This window comes from Leucopleurus acutus (genome assembly GCF_964270905.1).
Source record: "Leucopleurus acutus genome assembly, chromosome: 2".
Lineage (NCBI taxonomy): Eukaryota > Metazoa > Chordata > Mammalia > Artiodactyla > Delphinidae > Leucopleurus > Leucopleurus acutus.
In genome coordinates, this window is record NC_139143.1 from 101,909,386 (window position 1) to 101,918,296 (window position 8,911).

Below are 8,911 nucleotides of genomic sequence, written 5' to 3' on the forward strand. Positions count from 1 at the left end.
AGATTATTTGATATGTTAGCATACAATCCATCATAGTATTCCCTTAATTTAAAAAATATTTCTGTAAGGTTGCTAATAACCATTTTATTCTAGATTTTAATAATTGCATCTTTTTTATTTTTTGTTTACACATTACTTTCTCAAGGCTGCATCCTTGCAATGGCTTCCAGTGTGGAACAGTGGGCAGAACATACATGGATTGTACGGGGGTGTGAGGGGAGGGGAGGGGTAAGGAGCCTCTGATTGCCCAGGATCAGCTTGCCGGTCAACCAGCAGTCACATCCTCTATGACATCCTCCAAAAAGACTTTAGTGATTTACATAAGATATTTCTAATCCACCCAACAACAGAAAGATAAGGTATTACTGATCCCAATTTTATAGATGAAGAAATTAAGGTTGAGAATGGTTAGGAAATTTTGTATGGATTATAGGCTAGTTTTGCATAGACTATTAAAATTCAGTACTTTATGGTTGCATAAATCTGAAAATAATAAATATTTTAGTACTGGCATAGTTCAGATATTGGCACTGAGAATAGACCTGTGTGTACAGATTTAAAATCAGTCCTCCCAGTATTCACTTAAGATAAAATAATTGTAGCAGAAATCACGAGATGGAAAATTTAACAAAAAGATACATTTTATTAGATCAGACAAGGGTTAACTACATACATAAATATATATACATGTGTAAACATATATGTCTATACATGTATATTAGTATATATGAACATATTTAAAATAAAAACAGTGTGAATGTGTGTATTTGTAGTAGAATTATGAATTTTCTTTATTTTCTTCTTTATGTATTGTGCACATTTTACAATAAAATGCATTGCTTTATAAACAAAAGGAAAAAATAATAAACATAAAACAATTTCAGTTCTCAAATTTAGGTAAGTAATAGAAATAAAATTTTATAAACAAAGTACTGTTTATATGATGGAATTTTTCTTAACATTTCATAGAGAAAATAAAACACATTTAAATTATACATACATTTTATCTTCTAAGAAATTTCCTTTTTAAAATAAGGAAACAAAAACTTCTAAATAAAAAATAATTGGAATACCCAGAGTATTTAGACAAAGACCTAGATGGTGTCAATTTTCTACTTACTCAGCTCTAAAACTTAAGTTCTATTAGTTCATATTGATATTAAAAAATCTTAATACATTATAAGTTTCACCACAGACATACATACAGTAAATGTGAGTGCATTCTCGCAATGTGACTATTCCTTTTTATTGTCTAGTAAGGAAGTTAACACAGGGACTTAAAAATATTTCTTTAAGAACTATAGCATCAAAAACAAGATTTCAATTTCAGGTTTAAAGAAAACTTTTGCCAGAGAAAGACTATAGTTGAATAAATTTTAATGCAATAATATCATGGTAAAAAGAACATGTTCTTTAGAGCCAGATTATCTCAGGTTTCATAAATGTAGTTTTAATATTTTAAGATAAAAACATGTAAGTAATCACTACCTTTGTCTTCTATTGTCTGTGTTAAGAAGTCAGTTGTCAATATTTGAATCCAATATGTCTTAATTTATATACACATTTAAGATTTTCTCTTTGTCTTCAGACTTTTAGTATTGTATGAATAAATTTGTTTTTGGTTTTTATTGCTTGTTTTTTTGCATTTGTTCTGCTTGAGGCTCATAGAGTTTCTTAAACCTGTGGCTGAATATTATTAGTTTTAAAAATATCTCAGCCATTATCACTTCAAATATTGGTTCTTCTCTACTTAATCTTTTTTCTCTTTCTTCAACTCCAATTATGGACTTTTTTTCCTTTACATTATGTTCCTAATACATCTTATTCTTTTGTAATTTTCCGTCATTTTATCTATCTGCTTCAATCATGAAATTTTCTTCTGACATATTACAGTTGAACAATTTTTCCTTTAGGTATCTCTCATCTTCTGTTAAACCCTTTAATTCTTAGTTTCAGTTATTGTATTTCTTAACCTTATTATTTGTATATATAATTCTCTTTCCATATTTTCTAGTTGTCTGAATTTTTTTCTTCTTTTCATCAATCACATTTTAGAGGTCATCTGATTATTCTAATATCTAAATCTATTTTAGGTCTGTTTTCATCGTTTCTTTTTCTTTCTCTTGATACAATGTCAGTCCTCACTCTCTTGTGTGCCTCATTACTATTTTTTTAATTAAATGATCAACATCATAGTTAAAATAGCATAGAGAAAATTTGTTTCTCTAGATAATGTTACTTCCTCCAAAAGTGTTTATCTTTTCTTCTGGTAAGACAAATAGTCTGGGACTGGAAACATTAATTCAATCAGGGACTGATCAGATTCAAAGTGTTGCCTATTTACTCTTAGGATGTTGCTTTCAGAGTCCTATCCAAGGGCCTGGAATTTTAATCAGGGCTTTTCCTCCTTGTCAGCTCCTAAATTCCAACTTTTGTAAACTCAGCCCAGTGAAACTGTTAAAGTCCTTTTCCACTTTTCAGCTTTGTAGCTGCAATATCAAGTGGTGAATTCCACAGGTGAAAAATGGTGTCACGTATCAGACTCAGATCCTGTGCTTTTCTACTCTCAGAGTTTTAGACCCATGGCTTCTTGCTCTCTTTGAATTTGGCAAGGCTTTCAAACAGATTTTGAAAAATATTTTTCCTGGTTGCTCTCAGTGGAAGATCTGGTTGACAGAAATTACTCTGCCATTGCTGGAAGCTGTTTTGTTTCAGTTGTTGTATTTGAATATATAGAAGAGATACACCTTTATTCACCAACTTTTATGTATTGGGGCTTCCCACAAGTATATAACCTTTCTCAAGTCATGTGAACTTATTATCCTTGAAAGAGCAAAATCATTCAGTTAAATATGTTTGGCACTTAAATGGAGCTTTATGAAATATCTATACAGGACCTAATCTTGGGGGTAAGAGTAAAATAGAAACATGCCTAAAGAAATCTGTTCACTACAATGGCGAAGTTATAATTTAAAGTTTTTTTTATTAATGAAAAAATTGCTTTTATAAGATCATATACAAAGCATTTTCATGGTAGGGACATGGGCAGTAACACATTTCTTAGTGTGGAGTAAAACCTGGGGCAGTTCACCAGCATATAAAGAAGGAACCAGACATGGGGATCAGACAGACTCATGCCACATGTCAGATATGATTCTAAAATCTCTAAGTATTTTATTCTAAAATCTGTGCATCTAGGGATCCACTTGATAAGCAGAGAAAAGATAAGCACTTGAATATTCTAGGCAACAGTTCAAAATGAAAGCCAAGCAGGCTGTGACAGGAAGAATTCTTCTGGGACAGAGGGAAGGAGGAATAGACACCAACCACTGTAAATAGGGCTGAATGAAACTAGGTCAAGTGCAGGGAATTTATTTAGGATTGAGTATTTAGGTAAAGAACATCAGTGGTTCTAACAAAGAAGATTTAAGTGATAGGGGAGAGAGTGAAGAACTGAATCTAACATTGACAACCAGTGTTTAAAAAATAAAATAAAATGAAACCTAGTAGAAGCCCTAGAAAGTAGTTTCCCTGACCTGAACCAGAATAAAGTGGGACAATGTGCAAACCTGGAGCATTAGGTAACCATGTTGAGATAAAAAAGTCATTATTTTACTGAGAAACTGCTGAGAAAGGGCAAAGATAGACACTAAGAATCTAATATCCAAATTCCAAGATGACAGGAACTGATTTATCTTGGATGGTTACAGTAGGTTTTTGCTTCTTTCCCTGCATCTTGACTCTCCCTTAATATTTTAAACTCTATAACTACATTATGTTCATATCACTCTTCTATTAAAATGCTTTTAGTAAACTTTACTGTCTATAACTAAAACATATCACATGTTTTATAGTTATAGACAGTTTAGTCTTCATATCACAACAATGATCTGGCCCAGCTCACTTCCACAATCCACCTTGCACTGTAGATTATTGTCTATACCCTTAACAGAAGGAATTGACTCTGTCTTGTTCATTTCTACATATTTGTGTCTTCTTTCACAGCAGTGGATACAAGGGCAGTGCTTAAAAGCTATTTATTAATAAGCAATTCAGTAATTGTATGTCAATTCAACTGTGGGCAGGCTTAAGCAGGTCTCTAATCCAATGTTAACCAAAATTTTCAGAAATAAAGACATGATTGAGATAAAGAGGTGCTTATTTGGTGTTTTTAGGACTATAGCCCAGGAAACACAGATTCGAGAAGCACTTGAATTGTTTCTCTAGACTACAAAATGGAGAAAACTTATAAAGTCAAAAACTGCAAGTAAGTTACATAAGTTGCTTATCAAGAATTATAATTGGAGCTGGCAAGAAGTAAGGGTGCTTGTTAAGCAAGAATTGGTTGGGGTTCAAAATTGTTGCATGGTTGCAAGGGGGAAAACTTGAGGCCACAAGACTGCAGCTAGAAGATATTGTTCTAAAAAAAATGGCTGTTGGTGTTTTGAGGAGGTTGTGGTTAGATACAGTTCAGAAAGTTCAAGTTCTCAGTGGTGCAGAAACATGCCTGAAACCAGATCCTCAAAGGCCGCCAAACTCCATTTTGTATGCCTGAACTATGATTACTCCATTATAATTTTAATCTGTCATCACCAAGATGGGACAAAAGGAGTAAAACAGATCAGATTATTACTCCAAACAGAAAATAATTAAATGTAGCAATAAATTATGAGCTTCAAATGAAGAGAGACATTGTTATATGTATACTCTTGTTCAAAGAATGGTCCTCTTCAATTGAGAAAAATTCTTTATCCCACCTAGTAATAGAGACCTTGCAAATGAACCCTGGCAATCAACAAGCAACAGATGTTGCAGCCAGATGGCTGATAACTTGGAGGTTGTTAATTGTATTTAGATGGTTATATTTCTTTAAAAGTGTTCTATAGTCAGTCCCTTTTCTGTTTTACTCAGTATTGAGTGGGCAGTTAAATACTTCATGCTATTATTTTAATTAATGGTGTACTTTAATGAAAAATAAGTATTTAAATTATTGGATTTCTGATACTTTGATATAATTAAAGCAGCTTAGTCCAAACCTTCAAATCTTAAGCCATATCGCTGACCTTTCAAAACCCAAATTTATTAAGAAATAGTAAATATTGATTACTAAATATTTCAGCAAAATATTTTTATTTGATACATTCTCTGGTACAGGAATTAGGAAAAAAATTTAAATGTGAAATGGATAGGTAAATTTAGGAATGAAAATTTCAAGGTTATTACATAAAAAGGGAGGTTATTGTGATATGAAGTATGGATGCTGCAATATAAACCCTTGAAGGTTACTTTCCCAATCTGTTTTATTTTCCCTATGTGTCTTTCCCATAATATACATAGAGTAATCCTTCAAGAGCGCTCTGAAGCACTATTTCAACAAACAAACATAACATTATCAGTAGAGAAGAAGCAATAACAAGCCACAAAGTTATAGCAAATGGAGATGGTCTCTCATTTTGAAGAAACAACAGGCTGAACCCAAGGCTAAAAGAGAAGGCAGGGCTGCTGGCTACAGCTATTGACTTTTTGTACCTTTCTGAAATAACTGTCACTCACACAGGGTAAGATCATCCATGTTTTGAACATGTGAAGTAATGCCACAAACAATGGCAGTTTTGAATATATTCTGTTGCTGTATCAATCTATAAAGTGATCTATATGGAGTTTATTAGAAATTTGGCCTTCAAAGAAACTATTTTGTTGTCACAAAGGAATATAAATTTAAGTAAATACTTTCCAAAGGATAGCAGATTTATTTTATTTTTAATTATTTTATTTGTTCCAGAGTCTCAGCTTTTCCCCTACAAAAGATAAGTAATAATACAACAGTGTGGAGGAAGAGCAGTGACCTTCAAATTAAGATTCCAGACAAGATTCTACAGTTATCAACCAGGTATTCATAAAATTCCCATTTTATGAATGAAGGAAAAGGATTTCACTGTCCTTTCCTGAAAAAAAAAAGAATGAGAGTGAAGCAGGTGGTGATAAGATGGCATTTGAATTTCTGGATATTTCAGATTGTCTTATATTTACTGATTGTATATATACCATGGCATAGAAACAAGGATTCTATGCACTCTGGATTTCTCACCTACCAGTTCAAATCAACTATTCTTGCCAAGATCACAGGTAAGCTCTTCTACTACTAAACCAAATTGATCCATTTAATCCTCATCTTACATGGTCTGGTATTTTCTTCACTTTCAATCCCTTACTAATTTTTAAAATGATCTCTTTTGAATGAATAAAGATGAGGTACATATATTCAATGGAATATTACTGAGCCTTAAAAAAAGAATGAAATAATGCTATTTGCAGCAACATGGATGGACCTAGGGATTATCATGCTATGTGAAGCAAGTCAGACAAAGAAAGAGAAATATCATATCACTTACATGTGGAATCTAAGAAAAATGACAGAAATGAACTTATTTACAAATAGAAACAGATTCACAGACGTGGAGAACAAACTTATGCTTACCAAAAGGGAAAGGAGGTGGGGAGGGATAAATTAGGAGTTTGGGATTAACAGATATACACTACTATATGTAAAATAGATAACCAACAAGAACCTACTGTATAGCACAGGAAACTCTATTCAATATCTTACAATAACCTATAATGGAAAAGAATCTGAAAAAGAACATATATATATAGATAGATAGATAGATATGAATCACACCTAAAACCGAAACAACATTGTAAATCAACTATACTTCAATTTAAAAAAATGATCTCTTGGTAAAGGTTTTCTGGCAACTCACACTCTTGGTTTTATTCCTTTTCCCCTAACTCTTGGTTTTATTCCTTTTCCCCTAACTCGGTTTTATTCCTTTTCCCCTAACTGCTTCATCTTAGGCAGGTTGCTCTATGGTTGTCAAGATGGGCCTCACTGAGGAGTTAAAATTTGAGCAAAGCCATCAACAAGGTAAGGATGCTAGCTAAAAAGGTATTTATAGGGAAAACAATCCAGGAATTAGAAACAATTAGAGCAAAATCTCTAATATAGGAGTATATCTGTACTTTCGAAGGAGAGCAAAGATGTAAGTATTGCTGAAATTGAGTGAAGGTGGGGAAGGATTGTAGTAGATGCAGGCAGAGAGGTCCTAGGGTCACCATATTACATAGAGTCTTGTTTGCTATGTAAGGTGATTTACGCTCAGTGAAATAAGAAATGATTGAAGAGTTTTAATCAGGAGAGTTACATGACTGACTTACTTTTTTAAAGGTTCATTTTGGCTTTTTTTTTTAAGAAGAGATTTTACAAGGGCAAAGTAAAACAAGGATTCTATTTGGGATGCAATGTAACAATGCAGACAAGAGATGAAGATCTTTCTACCACAAATGTAGCAGTGGATAAAAATGAGAAATAACAGGATTATAGAAATATTTTGAATGTAGAACTCACAAGATTTCCTGAGGACTTGAATGTGAGGTATGGGAGCCATAGAGACTTAATAATGACTTCAACTTTTTTGGTCTAAGACACTGAAAAATTGACATCAACTGAGATGGGGAGGACTGTAAATAAAGTAAATTTATGTGGTAGTGGGTGGCTAGGGGAAGGGATATATTAGGGATAACATTTTGAATATTTTGAATTAAAAACAGCTATTAAAAATCCATGTGGAGATATTGAGGAGGCAGTTGAATATGTTTCTAGAGTTCAGAGAAGAAGTTTGGATTGGAGATACTAATTGGTAATAAACAGCATATAAATGAGACTGGATGAAGTAATCAGGAATGTGAATATAAACTGAGAAAAGAACAAATAGGAGAAACTTGGGTAACACTAGCATTAAGAAGTAGAAAAGAGAAGAAACCAATAAAGGAGAAAGAAAACAATAAAGAAAGAAAGTAATCAGTGAGGTAGGAGAAAATGAAGAAAACATGAGTTCCTGGAATCCAAATGAAGAAATATTATTGAAACTGAAGAAATAGTCAGCTATATCAAATGCTGCTGATTGGCCAAGCAAAATGAAGATTGAGACTTGACCATTTAATGTAGAAACTTGCATAACAATTATATCATTGAGCATAGTTTCCACAGTGTTGTGTCATGAAAGTTTGATTAGATTGTTTAAGGTACAATGGAGAATGAAGGCAAGATAATTCTTTTTAGGAATTTTGTTGCAAAAGGGAACAGTGAAAAAGTGGTAGCTGTTTAAAGAATTAGTGTTTAGAATTTTTTTTGTTTGCAATGTAAGAGAGAAAGCATGCATAAAACAATCTTGTCATATTAATTCCCAAGATTCTCCCACCCCCATTATTTTGTCCTCACTTATCTTCTCACCACTTTATAGATCCTATCAGTTACTAAACACTGTTGTTTCTACCTCCTTAATATAATGCAAATAAAGTAATTTTTCTCAAGCCCCTATAGTCCACTATGTCCCACACCCCCAGGATTACTCTAACACTATGAATATAATCCCTCCGCCTATACCTTCCAGTTTTGCCTTCCTTCCATTCAATCTCCAAACCACTCCTGAGTAAATTATTTTATTGCAATACAACTTTGATTATGTTATTCTCTTGTTTTAAACACTCTGATGACTGTTCACCATCTACAAGATAGGTACAAGATTTTATCTTTCTCTAAGGAAAATCTAATTATGTTACTTCTTGCTTAAAAGCAAGACAATGACTATTCATCATCTACTTGATAAAATCTAATCCCTTTAATTCAGCATCTCATGTCTTTAAAAAAATCTGGCTCCTTTTTATCCTTCAATTCACCCTCTACTTAATCCTATAAGCAGCTTGAGGGCAGGAATTTTTCTGCTTGTTCAGGATGGTATTTTAAGACCATCAAACAGGTTCTTGCAGTTTGGGTGCAGCTGTGCTGCTCAGGCTCCAGATCCCAGTGCCAGGCCCAGTGTCTCCACACACGGCCGCCATATTGAACTGAGGT